Consider the following 17944-nt stretch of genomic DNA (forward strand, 5'->3'; position numbering starts at 1 on the left):
AAATCACTTGAGAAATAGACCAGTAAGAATCTGCGAAAAAACGTCTATTTTTGGATGTGAGAGGTGGCATTAGGATTTTTGCAGATAAAGTTAGGTGACACCTTCAGTAATAATAATTGAATTATGCTCCTCAAATATGCCAGAACGTTAATAAAAAAATTAGAATATTTAAAAATTTCGAAAAAACATCGATTATTTTCTGCTTTCTTTGCTTAAACCTTTAAAACGATTCGTTTTGGAACAAAGTCGTATAGAAATCAAATAAAGATAATTGAATTTTGTATGATATACGACTGGTAAAAAATGTCTTAAGGTATTACCTTTTCTGCAATATAGCAATAAATACAAAATAAGGGGGCAAAATAACTCTGTTGTTATTTAATATTTTTTAACCACTATGGTGGCACTTAGAACCTTAGTAATTCGCTTAGAAAATTCTTTGTAGCATACTTAAATTGTGTACCAAATTTCATTAAAATCGACCTAATAAATTTTGCATAATAAATTTGCAATCTAAATGTTTTTAAAAATGTTCAAATTTTTTAAAATCTTTCTGAACAAAAAGTAGACCATTTAGAAGTTGGCTAATTTTTTTACATATAAAGAGGTGCTCTACCTATCTAATACAATTTATAGAATTAAAATCGGATTATTTAAGGGGCCCCAGCAATGTTTTAAATTTATAAACAATTTTTTGGCTTATAAACAAATAGCTTTGTTTAATAATAAAAAAATTAATTTTTAGCAATGCAAATAATTAAAACCGGTATATTTTGACTTAAACTTTCAAATGCTGTCAGCAGAATTGCTATTTTATTTTTTAATCAAACGTTATTCGCGTTCAAAAATTGCAATTTCTCGATTTTTTGAAAGTTCCACCGCGTTTATCTCGAAAACTATGCATCCTACGAAAAAACTTGTAAGAACATTTTTTGCTTAGAATTACCCAAGAAATACAAAAAAATGTTTTATTTTGCGAAAAATCGATTTTATGTAATTCCTCAAGTTCTTTGTTTATAACAATCTTATCGACATCCGGATCAACTGTTGCCCAAAAAATTCGTGTTCTACGGGTCAAAATATATAAAAAAACTTGGGTAAGTCCATCTAAATAAAGGAGCCCGTAGCACCCCCTCCTGGCCACAGAACTAATTTGTTTATAAGCCAAAAAATTGTTTATAACTTTAAAACATTGCTGAGGCTGCTTAAATAATCCGATTTCAATTCTGTAAAGTGCATTAGATAGATGGAGTACTTCTTTATATGCAAAAAAATTGACAAATCTTTGTATATTCTAGTTTTTGTTTTGCAAGATTTAAAAAATTTTTAATTTTTTAAAAAATGTTTAGATTGCAAAATTATTATGCAAAATCTAGTAAGTCAATTTTAATGAAATTTGGTGTACGGTTTTAGCATATTACAAAAATTTTTTAAGCGAATTAGGAAGGTTCCATGTGTAACCTAAGTGATGGAAAATCATTGAAGAAGGACAGGCTTGTTTTGCCCCCTTATTTTATATTTATTGCTATTTTGAAGCAAGGGTGATAAATAATTTTTAACCAATCGCATCTGATAGAAAATTTAATTATCTTTGTTTTATTCCTATGGACTTTGTTCTAAAATTAACAGTTTTTAAGTTATAAGCAAAAAAAGTAGAAAAAAAAAACGAATTTTTTGAAATTTTTAAATATTTTATTTTTTTTATTAATGTTCCGGGCATATTTGAGAAGGAGCATAAATCAATTATTATTAACAAAGTTATCACCTAACTTTATCCGCAAAAATCTGAATGCCCCCTCTCACACCCACCTAAAAACAGATGCTTACTGGTCTAAAAGGCACTCTGCCGAAACAGCTGTAGTCACATAGTTGTAATAAATTTTGTGGAAGTATAGAAAACAAACGTTTTCAGTGTTTGATTGTTAGATAAAATGAACTTCCATCAAGTAACGGTCGAATTCATCAATTATGGTATATTTATTTTACTTTCAAAAATTTTTACAGACACTTAAAAAATCGCAGTTAACCGTTTGACGGTTGATCAGAACTCGTCATTTGATAATGTGAAACAAAAAATTCAAAAAGATTTTATTAGCGATTATGAGTTTCTCGAGGAAATACTGTCGATTTTTTTAGTATGTATCAACGTTTTTTATGTTTATTACACGTATTATATTTAAGTATTATTGTTAAAAAAAAATAAGCATAAAACAAAAAATAATTCTACAGCGTTATTTCACGAAATATCTAAAGAAAATCAACGCTAAATTTTAGGTGGATCGGTGAAGTTTTTTAGTTACAATGACTACCACCATTGAAAAGAGCAGTTTGAAAAAAAGGCATTTACAGTTTTGACAAATTTTATTTTAAATTTCTTTTTGTCTGTCAAATCGTAAAGTGATGCACACCGGAATAGGTTTTTGAATCGCGGAGTAATTTACAAAAGACAAGGTAAACAGCTGTTGAACGTTTCTCACTACGCTCAAGCGCGCTGGCACGAAGCTGCTGTATCTCCGGTAATTTACTCTGATAAATCTGAAATTTTCAGAGAGTATTTTAAAGTTATGTACTTTCATTTAAGGGGGGGGGGGTATGGTTTGAAATCAACATATCAAGCACATTTTTGTGAATTTTTTTCGAAGCTATGGTACAATTATTTTATTTTTAAATTAAATAAACATATTAAGTAATGGTAATGGTATATCGGGGCAGGGCCCACTTGTGAGCCCTTCAGACACTTAAACCTCCTACGGCGGGTCCATTATATCACCCCAATCTTGCTGATCAGATCAGGTCCATAAGAACCTGGTCTTCGGCGTTTATGGGGCCCAGACTGCACCGAGCTCCCATGCTAGTCCCCCAGAAACCTTATGGCCTCACAGAAAGCCACAAGTCTTTTGAAAGACAACTCCCTCACCTGGCTCCTCTGCATAGATGCCGATCCCAGGATCTGCCACCTCCGATAGGCCAATACCGGGCACTCCCAGAGGACATGTGAGGAGGTTTCCTCCTCCTCGTTACATAGACGACACCATGAGCCATCCGCCAGTCCAAGCAGATGAAAGTGCCATCGGAGTCTACAGTGGCCGGTGAACATACCGACCACCAGGAAGCATCTTCTACGATCCAGAAGAAGCAGTTGAGCTGAGCATATTAAGTAAAATTCAAAGAATATTAAAAAAAAAAATTCAGTCCAAAATATTGAAAAATAAGCCATTGGTGACAAATTTTGACAGGCAGCTCACAAAAAAATGGATTTTGCGGTGGACATCAGAACTCGTCACTAGATTATACGAAACAAAAAATTCAAAAAGATTTAATTAGCTTATGAGTTTCACTAGGTCACAACGTCGAGTTTTTTTATTTTTAATGATTTTTGAATTTTTGGTATCACTCAGAAATCAAAAAAATGAAATTTTTGGTAAAACTTTACACTATACTTTACTAATACTTTGTTTATTACAATTAAGCAACCTAAATAGTGCCATTTTGAATTTCAAGGTATATAGTTTATGTGTAAAAGTTTGAGTAAACTTTGAACTTCAAAAGAGCGGTTAACCCTCGTAAGGCGGTGCGGGATGCAGCCGCACCCCAGACCTCGTTTTTCTCACCTATCTTTTTTAATAAATTTTTTTGTCCATTTTTTTATTCGTATTAAGTTCAATTCTAAACGTATTCCACCCATTACAGCATTTAAAACTCTTTATATTTACGTGCTTTTTGAAAAAATGACTTTTGGGTGCAAATGATGAAAACATCGTATCCTGAATTGGACGTTTCTGATGTTCCACCTGGAGCTAACAGAGCTACGGGACAAGGTCGGTGTTACTTATGTCAGAGAAAAAAAACCGAAAGTCCCGGCATAACTGTATTATGTGTAAAAACTTTGTGTTACTCATTATGTGAAAAATTTCATGTGTTTGTCTTGCGACGATAATATTTTTTTTTTTAGAAGAAATGAGTACTTACTTTTTTTTGTAAAATTATGTTTTGTACTGTAATAAAAAAGTCCTAATTATCTTTCAAATTAATTTCCTCGACGTTCACATATAAAAAAGGATATACAGATGGAGTGCAAATGCACCCCGCACCGTTGTTTACGTAAGAATATAAGCACCGCCTTACGAGGGTTAAAGCTTTAAAAATGAAGTCTTAACGAAATTAGTTCGGGGTCAGTGGACCATAATTAAAATCCGCGCACCCAAAAAATGAAATTGATTTTTCAAATATATGCTGCGATTAATATATCCGAAGCTTGCTGATGGATTTTGATCACTATTTTTTTAATTTGTATGTACACGTAGTCTTGTAGAGTACATTATGCACATATATCCCCACCTAACATGACACAATGTTAGGGGGAACCTCCCTTATCAATTAGAAATATGAAAGACACATTTCAACCGATTCTCAGACCTACCGAATATTCATACATATATAATTTTATAAAAATCGGTCAAGCCGTCTCCGATGAGTATGGCAACTACCAATGTAAAAAGGAGAATTTTATAGATGTAAATATAGATGGCTATTAAAAATTGGGGTTTTTGATAGAAACGTGAAAATTAAGGGTTGTGTGTATTTTTTAATGCTACTTACTTTATCATATAAAATTAAGGTTAACAATTTTGTCCAAAACAATTTAAAAGAAAAGTCAGTGGGGCAACCCCCCTTATCACTTATGGGTATGAAAAATATAGTACAACCTATTTTCAGTCCCACAGGATATAGATGTAAAGAAGGGTGAAAATTAAGGGTTGTAGGTATTTTTAATGCTACATCATATAAAATTAAAGTAAACAATTTTGTCCAAAAAAATTTAAAAGAAAAGTCAGTGGGGCAACCCCCATTATCACTTATGGGTATGAAAAATGGAGTACAACCTATTTTCAGTCCCACAGGATATATGTACGTGTAAAATTTCATAAAAAGCGGTCAAGCCGTTACGGCGGAGTATGGTAACTAACACTGTGACAGGAGAATTTAATATATTATATAAGTAGCTGTGAATTAATTAAAAAAAGTGGCTAACTTTGACCGTAATTAACCTAGTCGAAATTTTGTTTTTGAAAATTCGTGTTAAAATACGTTTTTAAATACCAAAGTAGATTTATTCTACAGTCAATATTAACAAAGTTATTCAACAGCTTTGCGCAGTGGCGACATCGTAACCAATGAGGTTTATCCGAGGTGCGATTATTGCTAGTTGAAACTTATTCAAATTTTTTATAAGCCAAAAATGACTCAATGATAATTTAGTACAATATTTTTGGATTGGTAAAAATGACTTTTAATTGATTTTAAAATACGTTGAAAATATAAAGTATTCTTCTTGCATGTGGTTTGCACAGAGTTGATGTATTATTATAATTTTCTGAACAATAACATTCTAACAAAAAGCTCTGTGGGATAAACAAATTATAAAATTTAACTAACTGACTAATTATTGCAGTCCCGACACTGAAAAGTAAAAGGGACTCAAAAGACTATATATATATATATATATATATATATATATATATATATATATATATATATATATATATATATATATACACTAATTATTGTCTTAAAATTTTTTGTGCATTACTGTTTGACCCAACTTTTCATGCAATATCAAAGTCTCTCATTTTGGCAAAAGTTATAGCAAATTTTTGATTTTTGAACTTTAGTCTTATTTTGCAATCTCCGAAGCAACAAATTATCGGACCAAAATTAAAAAACTGACATTTAAAACCCTTTGCTCATCTACTAAGAGATAAGATATTTAATGAGACTATTTTTACCTGTAGCGATTTAAACGAAAAAATTGCCATTTTTGACCCTTATTTGTTAGTAACTAAAATTCTCGTCCGAACTGTGACGGGCATTTTTGTATTTATAACGGATTAGGTATATAATACCCAAAAAACCCATTTGCAACCCATTTGAATGGTTAAGTATCTCGACAAAAAACCTTACTTACACAAACTGAAAAGTCATTAGAGGTGTGCACGCTAGCTCTGCTGAGGAATAGTACGTTCTTTAAAGGTAAAAACCTCTAAATTCTAAAGAACCGCTTGGATTGACATGAAATTTGGCATACACATAGCTAACAAGTCAAAGAAAAAAAGTGGTGAAAAATATATGTTGGAAATAAGTCCGGAAATGGATAAAACGACTAATTCTAAGCAACTTTTGTTCTATAAAGTTTTTTCACCAAATTAATAGTTTTCGAGTTATTTCCGAGTGAATATGTTAATTTTTACACAAAATAACCACGTTTTCAGACGATTTTTCGCAAATAACTCAAAAAGTAAGTATTTTATCGAAAAAAAATTTATCAAAAATATAGCACGTAAAAAAAGTGAAAAACATGGTGTATATATTAGGTCACTATGCCTAGTAGAAGCCTTCCTAGTAGAAGCAGAGTTATAGCTAATGAAAAATAGGTTCATATTCGTCCAATTCCAAATCGAATATTTTAACGTGCCATAGCCAAACAACGAAGAACTTTTTTGGGGAAAACTCATTTTAACTTTTTTAAAGTGTTAAAAATGCTTATATTTGTTTAAAAAAAATTTTAGCATCAAAACAAGTTACGCTCAAAATAAAGTTGGTCCCTTTTTTGTAAGAAATCGGGAAAATCACCCCCTAATTAGAATTTCAAATGAACTTAATTGTTACCACTTCACAAGTTTTTTACTCGCGTATGTATTGATCATATCATCTGTAAGTTTCATTTTTGAAAGAGCTGTAGTTAAAAGGGCTTGAACGAGTCACTTTTCACGAGTGTATGCAAATTTAGAAACACCGAATCTTAACCAATTTTTGTCTTACAGAAAAACAAAAAAATACAAAATATTCAGAAAAGTAAAGCCGACTTTTTTTATTGTTTAAGATTTTTGGTATCTCTAACAATTTTTAAGTTATTTTGAAAAAAACATTTTTTTCAAAATTAAAATTTTTAAAAATTTTACTTTAAAACCAAATTATTTCAAAAATAAGCACTTTGAATCGATGAAACTTACAGATAATATAAACACAACATAAGTAAAGTAACTTGTGAAGCGGTAACGATTAATTTCATTTAAGTTGCTAATTGGGGGGTGATCTTGCTCATTTTTTTTGCCAAAACAAAAGGGACCAACTTTATTTTGAGCGTAACTTGCTTAAATTTGATGCTAGAATTTTTTTTATAAAAACAGAAATAAAGATTTTTTTTTAAACACTTTAAAAAAGTTGTAATGTGTTTTCCCCAAGAATGCTTCATTATTTGAATATTTCACATTGAATTATTCTATTTGGGATTTTTCGAATATGAAGCTATTTTTCATTAGCTATAACTCTGCTTTTGCTAGGTATAGAGACCTAATATAGACACCGTTTTTTCACTTTTTTGTAGGCTATAGTTTTGCTAAGAATATTTTTTTTCGAGAAAATGCTTACGTTTTGAGTTATTTGCGAAAAACCGTCCAAAAACGTGATTAGTTTGTTGAAAAATGAACATATTCACTTGCAAATAACTCGAAAAGTATTGATTTGGTGAAAAAACTCTATAGAACAAAAGTTGCTTAGAATTAGTCAGTTTATCCATTTTGGGACTTATCTTGGACATATATTTTTTCCCCCGCGAGATGGGGTGAAACTCACCCCAGGGCAAAAGCACACATCGGCACCATATCACTTTTTTTCTTTGGCATGTTGGCGTATGCCAAATTTTATGTCAATCCAAGCGGTTCTTTAAAATTTACAGCAAAAACCTTAAAAGAATGTACTAGAACTCTGTAAGACAGAAACAACTGTCCAGGAATTGTGCATCCCTCTGAATCGAAAGCAAGCAAAAACCGTATTTTTCTTTTAAAAACCTTATTTTTCTGGACTATGATTAGTTTTCTCAGGATTCGAAAAAAAATGAATGCATTTAAATAGCATTGGCGCGAGATTTTGCGCCTATGCCCTTAATTATAAATTCTTACACTAACTATTATTTTCAATATTTCACATGCCGAGGATCCTGTAAACAGAAAATTTTTATTCCATCTGTGTGTAGGTACTGTGTCTGTATACACTAAGGCTACTAATAGATTTTACCTGTGTATTTAATTGTGCAGCATGTTGACACAATTAAAAAGTACAATTTCCATTAACTTGTGTAAAAACGATTCGGTAACAGGAACAGGAATAAAGTTCTAATTAAAAGTAATCGATTTTCAATTATAATCGAATAAAGTAAACAAAAAACACAGAGGGCGCATCATGAATATTTATACAGTTGGTAATATTAATTCAGCAGAAGCACATCCAATTTTTTATAGCGATCACATTTAATTAGATATGAGATTTACTACATATTTTCTTATTATTATTTTTAGTTACCTATACTGTAATAAAAAAAATATGTAAAATAAGTCACACATCAAGACGTGTTATCGAATCACAGAATTGCGTGTTCTCGATATGGTGCTGGTTTTGGTCAGGCACATAGTGCAACTTTACCAGGAAATTGGTGTATTTAGAACGAAGGTAGGGTCTGCCCGACCTATCACTGAGTATAAACATCAGCGAAAGAAAATCACTATATGTGATACGAAATCAAAAAAATAAGTGAGAAAGGTAGAATTTTTAACCAATATCGCTAGATCCAAATCCACAAGGAGGAGAGTTCTACACGGAGTTGTGCAGTCTATCATCCTCTATACGTACAAGAAGCCCATGGTACGCGTGGACAGAACACTGCCGTGATAAGGTAAAAAGCAGTAAGTGCCAAAATAATCATTTTGAGTTATTTGTAATGTAAGATTCTTTCTTTCACACAATTTATTATTTCTTTAATTTTAAGCAGAAAAACGTTAAAAACATTAAAAAATATGCATTAATTTTTGACAAATCATACAATGTGTTACTTGTAAATTCTAAAGAACCGCTTGGATTGACATGAAATTTGGCATACACATAGCTAACAAGTCAAAGAAAAAAAGTGATATTGTGCCGATGTGTGCTTTTGCCCTAGGGGTGAGTTTCACCCCCTTTTGGGGGTGAAAAATATATGTTCGAAATAAGTCCGGAAGTGGATAAAAAGACTAATTCTAAGCAACTTTTGTTCTATAAAGTTTTTTCACCAAATTAATAGTTTTCGAGTTATTTCCGAGTGAATATGTTAATTTTTCCACAAAATAACCACGTTTTCAGACGGTTTTTCGCAAATAACTCAAAAAGTAAGTATTTTATCGAAAAAAAAATTTATCAAAAATATAGCACGTAAAAAAAGTGAAAAACATGTTGTATATATTAGGTCACTATGCCTAGTAGAAGCCTTCCTAGTAGAAGCAGAGTTATAGCTAATGAAAAATAGGTTCATATTCGTCCAATTCCAAATCGAATATTTTAACGTGCCATAACCAAACAACGAAGAACTTTTTTGGAGAAAACTCATTTTAGCTTTTTTAAAGTGTTAAAAATGCTTATATTTGTTTAAAAAAAAATTTAGCATCAAAACAAGTTACGCTCAAAATAAAGTTGGTCCCTTTTTTTGTAAGATATCGGGAAAATCACCCCCTAATTAGAATTTCAAATGAACTTAATTGTTACCACTTCACAAGTTTTTTACTCGCGTATGTATTGATCATATCATCTGTAAGTTTCATTTTTGAAAGAGCTGTAGTTAAAAGGGCTTGAACGAGTCACTTATCACGAGTGTATGCAAATTTAGAAACACCGAATCTTAACCAATTTTTGTTTTACAGAAAAACAAAAAAATACAAAATATTCAGAAAAGTAAAGCCGACTTTTTTGATTGTTTAAGATTTTTGGTATCTCTAACAATTTTTAAGTTATTTTGAAAAAACATTTTTTTCAAAATTAAAATTTTTAAAAATTTTACTTTAAAACCAAATTATTTCAAAAATAAGCACTTTGAATCGATGAAACTTACAGATAATATAAACACAACATAAGTAAAGTAACTTGTGAAGCGGTAACGATTAATTTCATTTAAGTTGCTAATTGGGGGGTGATCTTGCTCATTTTTTTTGCCAAAACAAAAGGGACCAACTTTATTTTGAGCGTAACTTGCTTAAATTTGATGCTAGAATTTTTTTTATAAAAACAGAAATAAAGATTTTTTAAACACTTTAAAAAAGTTGTAATGTGTTTTCCCCAAGAATGCTTCATTATTTGAATATTTCACATTGAATTATTGTATTTGGGATTTTTCGAATATGAAGCTATTTTTCATTAGCTATAACTCTGCTTTTGCTAGGTATAGAGACCTAATATAGACACCGTTTTTTCACTTTTTTGTAGGCTATAGTTTTGCTAAGAATATTTTTTTTCGAGAAAATGCTTACGTTTTGAGTTATTTGCGAAAAACCGAAAAAACGTGATTAGTTTGTTGAAAAATGAACATATTCACTTGCATATAACTCGAAAAGTATTGATTTGGTGAAAAAACTCTATAGAACAAAAGTTGCTTAGAATTAGTCAGTTTATCCATTTTGGGACTTATCTTGGACATATATTTTTTCACCCGCGAGATGGGGTGAAACTCACCCCAGGGCAAAAGCACACATCGGCACCATATCACTTTTTTTCTTTGACATGTTGGCGTATGCCAAATTTTATGTCAATCCAAGCGGTTCTTTAAAATTTACAGCAAAAACCTTAAAAGAATGTACTAGAACTCTGTAAGACAGAAACAACTGTCCAGGAATTGTGCATCCCTCTGAATCGAAAGCAAGCAAAAACCGTATTTTTCTTTTAAAAACCTTATTTTTCTGGACTATGATTAGTTTTCTCAGGATTCGAAAAAAATGAATGCATTTAAATAGCATTGGCGCGAGATTTTGCGCCTATGCCCTTAATTATAAATTCTTACACTAACTATTATTTTCAATATTTCACATGCCGAGGATCCTGTAAACAGAAAATTTTTATTCCATCTGTGTGTAGGTACTGTGTCTGTATACACTAAGGCTACTAATAGATCTTACCTGTGTATTTAATTGTGCAGCATGTTGACACAATTAAAAAGTACAATTTCCATTAACTTGTGTAAAAACGATTCGGTAACAGGAACAGGAATAAAGTTCTAATTAAAAGTAATCGATTTTCAATTATAACCGAATAAAGTAAACAAAAAACACAGAGGGCGCATCATGAATATTTATACAGTTGGTAATATTAATTCAGCAGAAGCACATCCAATTTTTTATAGCGATCACATTTAATTAGATATGAGATTTACTACATATTTTCTTATTATTATTTTTAGTTACCTATATTGTAATAAAAAAAAATGTAAAATAAGTCACACATCAAGACGTGTTATCGAATCACAGAATTGCGTGTTCTCGATATGGTGCTGGTTTTGGTCAGGCACATAGTTCAACTTTAACAGGAAATTGGTGTATTTAGAACGAAGGTAGGGTCTGCCCGACCTATCACTGAGTATAAACATCAGCGAAAGAAAATCACTATATGTGATACGAAATCAAAAAAATAAGTGAGAAACGTAGAATTTTTAACCAATATCGCTAGATCCAAATCCACAAGGAGGAGAGAGGAGAGTTCTACACGGAGTTGTGCAGTCTATCATCCTCTATACGTACAAGAAGCCCATGGTACGCGTGGACAGAACACTGCCGTGATAAGGTAAAAAGCAGTAAGTGCCAAAATAATCATTTTGAGTTATTTGTAATTTAAGATTCTTTCTTTCACACAATTTATTATTTCTTTAATTTTAAGCAGAAAAACGTTAAAAACATTAAAAAATATGCATTAATTTTTGACAAATCATACAATGTGTTACTTGTTTTTTGGCTGAAAATTCAGCAGTTACTGCTTTTTGCCCTAATAATGAAGTTGTTTTCGTAAGCAAAAATGTAGAATTGTCAGCTTTATGTAAATATCGATTTTAAAAATAAAACAAAAATGCAGAATAAAGCGGCAGAGTAATCAAATGTAATTCACATTAGAAAAAGAAAAACGTCTTAATTAATTACATATTATTGAAAAAACTATTCGAAATTTATTAAGTCTTCTACGTCATCTTCTTTTAATGAAAGCCAAAAATGCCGTCTGTTTTCAGGTATGAGAGGGCACAGTTGCGAAATTATACCTTGTTTCTTTTGTGTAGGGACACCTCTACAATTATTGCGAAATTTACTAGGAATTTCTAGTTTATTTTCTGTCATGTATTTATTTAAACGGATGTTAAATCAGGTGATGATGACAGTATCTGAGAAGATACTGCCTTATGTCATGATAATAATACAAACTTTGAATACAAATGTGAAGGAAAATAGCACCATTTAAATTCTATTAAAAACTTTATTACAGTTATCCGATCATAATAGCAAAATTAAATTAATACGAAAACAGTATATTTATATGCAATAACAATCTCGCTACGTTAAATCAACATAGCCCTCTATTCCGATCCGGAGATCATTCCTCGCTACTACCGCCTACTCAGCCTACTGCGATAACGATCATGGCAAGACCCACGTCACTACTGTGGCGCCCGCCTAGGCATAGTCCCACCTCACTACGGTGCATCTTTGCCAAGCCAGCTAATGCTAGTTCAACACGCTAGCAGCAGCTGTCGAGTCATTGTTAGTTTAACACGCTAGCAATGACTGATTTAGTCTGATTTTCTCAAGCAAGCAAGCAATTTGATTTAACCCGACCTGTGGGAATGTCCACCCTCTCGAAAGAGTACATTCGGGTGTAACAATTCATTGGGGCGAGGTGTTTTGACCCGAGTGTAAACAGGGATCACCCCACCTCGCTCCAATGCCCCAGGCCATCCCTTTCCCCCCCATAGCACGCTGATGCGCGATGAGGGCACAACTATCGTAGCTAAATGCTCTTCACAATGGAATCCTGGGTAATAAGATTCCATGTGGTACCCTAATCGAATGCAAAAATCTTAGGCTCAGCGTGATGCGCTCTATGCCTTTCTGATTTTCTCATTCTCCTAGCTCGCCTTAAATATGCTCTCGACGCCCTCTCCTTCGGTTTCCCCCAGCGGTGCTATGCGCCAACGCTGACACTCCTCCGGTCGTCTCTGGTAAGGCAGCTCATCGCTTGTCGTGGCATCCAGTGATGCACTGCTACAGATTTTTCGGTAGATATACCGAATACCTATCAAATCTACCGATCTACCTAATTCTCCTATTTTTCTACCGAAAAATCAAAATTCTTAAAAAATTTTTTTAGCGGATAGATTTGGTAACAGAGTTTAGTCAATTTTCAAGAATCCTTGAATTGCTTTTACTAGCTTGTGACACAATGTGCGAAACAGCAGATGCGGATTTACCGATATCAATTTTATGACCAGTCCTTTGTCCTTTTATATTATGATTTTAGGAGTAAAATGTATCTACCTGAATCTGAATAGTGAATGGATTCTGGCTTATTTTAATATGGAAGAAAATTCCAAACTAAAAATCGTATTTATATTAAAATCTTAAAACAGGAGAAATTTATTTTGCACCTTTTTAACTTACAGTATTTCGACGTAACTAAAGAACATTAAAAAACTTTCTCGTTCTCAATTGCTTCAATATCCGACATTGTTTTGTTTTTAAACGATTATAAAGTGTAAAAAATCATGTTTTTGCCTATAAAACATTCCTTGTAGATTTTAGACAAAAATGTTTGAAATTAATATTCTAGATATTGATAGTTTCTAATTTGAAATACATAAACAATTGGAGATAATTGCAAAAACCCCTATTTTTGCAGTAATTTATAAATGTTAATAACTTATGACTATTATTTATTATAACAAAAATTTCTAACTTGTTTAAACAATTATACAGCTTTCAAATAAGAATATTTGTATTTTGAACGTTAATAGGTACACGTGTGGTAAGTTTTTTTAAAAAGTCTATAACAGGAAAAAATATGCAGTTTTATTTTATTATAAATAAATTAATTCCTTATAACAAAACTAAAGCATCCTTGATATTTAGTATTGCGTTAGACGGCTTTACTCGAGTTATTTGGATTAAAAAAAATGAAGAAAATTGCTCTATAATACCTAGAAAACTGAGAAAATACATTTTTTTAAGGTATACCGATTTTGAACTTTGAATGATTTTTATGATGAATGGTGGTTATTGATCATTATATGATGATGAATGTAGTTTATTTCTGAATACTCTAAGTACTGAGTACCTAAAGTATCATTTTTTTGCAATGTGATAGCAAAAGAAGCAACAAATGAAATTACCGAAATTTGAAGATTTCTACCGAAAAAATAGGAGCATTCTCCCGAAATTTTGTCCAAGACCTGTGGCAACACTGGTAGCATCACATCGTTACAGAACATCGGGGCGAAGTGATGTCCTTACGGACAATTTCACTTCAATGACTTTTTATGAGAAGGTTTATAATTTATAACCAAATTTCCCACTTTACAAGAGTACCTTAGGGTAAAAACATGCCGAAGATACATGGATGAGCGCGGTGTAGGTCGCGATCGCGGTCGAGGTTTACATCGATGACAGGCAGAACATACCGAAGATACTTTCCGTATCCTGTTTTGGCATCTACATCGCTGTAAACGGCGATGCAAGGTCGCGAGGGTGAACAGGTGACACGTCCTTGGTATGTACGATCTCATAAGAAAATGCAGGTTTGTTTTGATACCGATGTAGCGACCGCGATCGCGACCTACACCGCGCTCATCCATGTATCTTCGGCATGTTTTTACCCTTACGCTACCTTACGTAGCGTTATCTACATTAAATGACAGAAATTAGGTAGTACTGTATGTGACTGGACTAAGTAAGAATAACTAAATGACTAAAGAAAAAGGAAGGCATTCATATCTTATGATGCATAAGTACGCCGCCCTTAATAAAATGAAACACACACATTTGTTTCTGGAAGTTAAAGCTAATTTCAGCTACTTGTTGCTTCTATACGTAAAAGTACATTACAACCTTTCAAAATAGTGAATAATCTAAGATAAAAAGTCTCAACATAATAAAAAATGTTTACTTCCGACCATATACAAACAAGAAAAAAGTCGATATAGACGGCGGCGAAAAGAGAAAAAGCATCGTCGTCGAGTTCTGCAAGACATTTTGCGATTCCATCAAACTTAAGCGATATTGTCTGTGAAAACTTCTTTATAAAAAATTCATCAATACTGACGCAAGCAGGTACTTGAAAGCGGGGCTTTATATTTATGTCTGAAGTGGTTAAGTGTTCGTGGAGAAAAGCTTTGTTGTTATTATCTACAGATATCTGCGCTTTAGCACAGCAAATTTTATACATGTATATATGTATTTATAATTATTTGAAAAATGTTTCGCTATATTTCGGATACATTTTAGTTATTAGGTATTTGTACATATTAATATTTGTAGAAAAAATTCGAAAGTCTTGCGTTAGAAATTGAAATATTGTGACATAAAAATATCATTTTCACTAAGAAAAAAAAATTGGATAATCAAAAAAGATATAAAAGTAGATAAATATGTTTCATATATCTTCTAAATCATCATGTTTAGTGATGTGAGTCGAGAATATTTCCAAGCGAATATTCGCGAACATAGGAAAGTTTCCGAGAATATTCGCCTATAAACAATGGAAATATTCTCCTGACCGCGAATATTCCCGGAAACTTTCAATGGAAAATTCTCGAGAATATTTCCGAGAACTTTCCATAATATTTCCGTGAACTTTTTAGAATATTTCCAAGAGTCTTTTTGCACATAAGAGTCAGTGACGTTATATGAACTTACATGGAAGTAGCGCTATTTAATTCACACGGTCGGCGAATCTATACCAATGCCAAGTACAAAAGGAAAATTGTTTTGAACATACCTTCATTATTTTTATATTAAAAATGCCTAAAGCTATACTAAAATCACAATAAAGATGCACTAGGAATAAACAAACCAAGACACGTTGAATGTTACAAAGAGTACTCTCGAATCATGATTTACAATGTATATGTACATTGTAAATCACGATTTTGGATTTAGAATGTATTGTATATATGTTATAGTCAAAGCCCGAATTTCAGGCACTCCTAGGTTTGACTAGGCAATCCTCAGGTCTGACTGACGGTCTTAGTCAAAGCCCGAAATAAATTATAGTTTCGGCCTTTGACTAGTCAAACCTAGGAGAGACTAAGTTGGTCAGGCAAAGGTCGAAATTTAATTTTATGAAATCGGGGTTTGACTAGTCAAACCCCGATCAGCTATTAAAATGTCGTAATTTGTTAGATTAGGTTTAATAGAACGTCATTTTTTAATTTTAATGTTTATTATTTTTATATTGTCGTAATTAAAATAAAGAAAATTATGGCATTTAGAGTTGCACAATACGTTAGACCTTTTACGCTTACTAATTTGAAAGAGCATTTCTTATTGCAGTAGCATTTTATAAATCCTTGTCCTCCAAATTTAGAATATTTTGTACTAATTTCTCTTAGAGACAGAGACAGCTTAACGTCTGGAACATCTTAGAAAGTAGGAAATTTCTCTTTGCATTCTCTTATTTGATTTCTTGAAAAAAGTATGTTTATTGTTCCGTATTTCGTACCAACTCTATATAAACCGTCAATTGTTTTATCTTGTATGCTACTCAAAATATTTCGAGCATCCTCTTTGGCTCTATCAAAACTGGGGATAGGTATTGTAACAGTTTTTCCGATCGAAATTGGAGGGAATTTTTTTTTCACTTAATTGTTTCATAGCATTAGCCTGTGCATGAAGACCTTCAATCGCATTTCCTTTATCTATTTTAATCTTTTCTGTCTGTGCACAACGCATGCTCGAACGCGTGCCAAGGAGATGCTCAAAACATTTTGAGTATCATACAAGATAAAACAACAATTGCCGGTTTATATAGAGTTGGTACGAAATACGGAACAATAAACACACTTTTTTCAAGAAATCAAATAAGAGAATGCAAAAAGAATTTTCCTAATTTCGAATACGTTCCAGACGTTAAGCTGTCTCTAAGATAAATAAGTACAAAAGACTCTAAATTTCGAGGACAAGGATTTATAAAATACCACTGCAATAAGAAGTGCTCTTCAAAACCATGTAAGTGTAAAATGTCTAACAGTAACATATTGTGCAACTCTAAATGCCATAATGCCTTAACATGCGAGAATAAACACTATTTTTTTTATTTTAATTACGACAATATAAAAATAATAAACATTACAATTAAAAAATGACGTTCTGTTAAACCTAATCTAACAAATTACGACATTTTAATAGCTGATCGGGGTTTGACTAGTCAAACCCCGATTTCATAAAATTAAATTTCGACCTTTGACTGACCAACGTAGTCTCTCCTAGGTTTGACTAGTCAAAAGGCCGAAACTGTAATTTATTTCGGGCTTTAACTAAGACCGTCAGTCAGACCTGAGGATTGCCTAGTCAAACCTAGGAGTGCCTGAAATTCGGGCTTTGACTATAACATATACATTGTAAATCATGATTTGGGAGTACTCCTCGAACATTCAATGTGTCTTGGTTTGTTTATTTTAGTGCATCTTTATTGTGATTGTAGTATAGGTATAATGCATGGGAATATTTCAAAAGAGAAGTAATAAATAAAAGAAAAAATTCAAAACTACAATAAAGTTATATCATTAAAACTTCTGAAAGTGCTTTACCGATGCTTATGTCATAGAGGGAAAAAATTTAAAATTTACACGGAATTTTAAACAGAACTGTCTGGATGATAAAATATTTTGGATAAAGTTGCAAAAGTAGCAGTTGTGTTAACATCAAATTGTGAAATGGATTAGGTACTTTATTGGAGGACAATATGTTTAAAATATCCTAGGTTGTCGAGGCATTTAAGGATACAGAAAATATTTTTACTGAGAATATTCCATTACTTAAAATCAGTAAGTCTAGGGTAAAGGAATGCCTATCTAAATTAGAAAAAAAAAATGGCAGTGAAGCCTGTTCACTATGCTGCA

General features: G+C 32.0%; 1 protein-coding gene and 1 non-coding gene across 13 annotated transcripts in view; one reads left to right on the forward strand and one right to left on the reverse strand.

The window, feature by feature from the left end:
- LOC114331473 (transient receptor potential cation channel trpm) overlaps window positions 1-17944 on the reverse strand; it is a 1429758-nt gene that overhangs the window by 347657 nt on the left and 1064157 nt on the right. The gene's annotated exons all lie outside the window — the stretch shown is intronic.
- LOC126880995 (U4 spliceosomal RNA) lies at window positions 5146-5288 on the forward strand. Its single transcript, XR_007696699.1, has one exon. It is a non-coding gene; the product is annotated as a U4 spliceosomal RNA (small nuclear RNA).

This window comes from Diabrotica virgifera, chromosome 2 (genome assembly GCF_917563875.1).
Source record: "Diabrotica virgifera virgifera chromosome 2, PGI_DIABVI_V3a".
NCBI classification, from domain to species: domain Eukaryota; kingdom Metazoa; phylum Arthropoda; class Insecta; order Coleoptera; family Chrysomelidae; genus Diabrotica; species Diabrotica virgifera.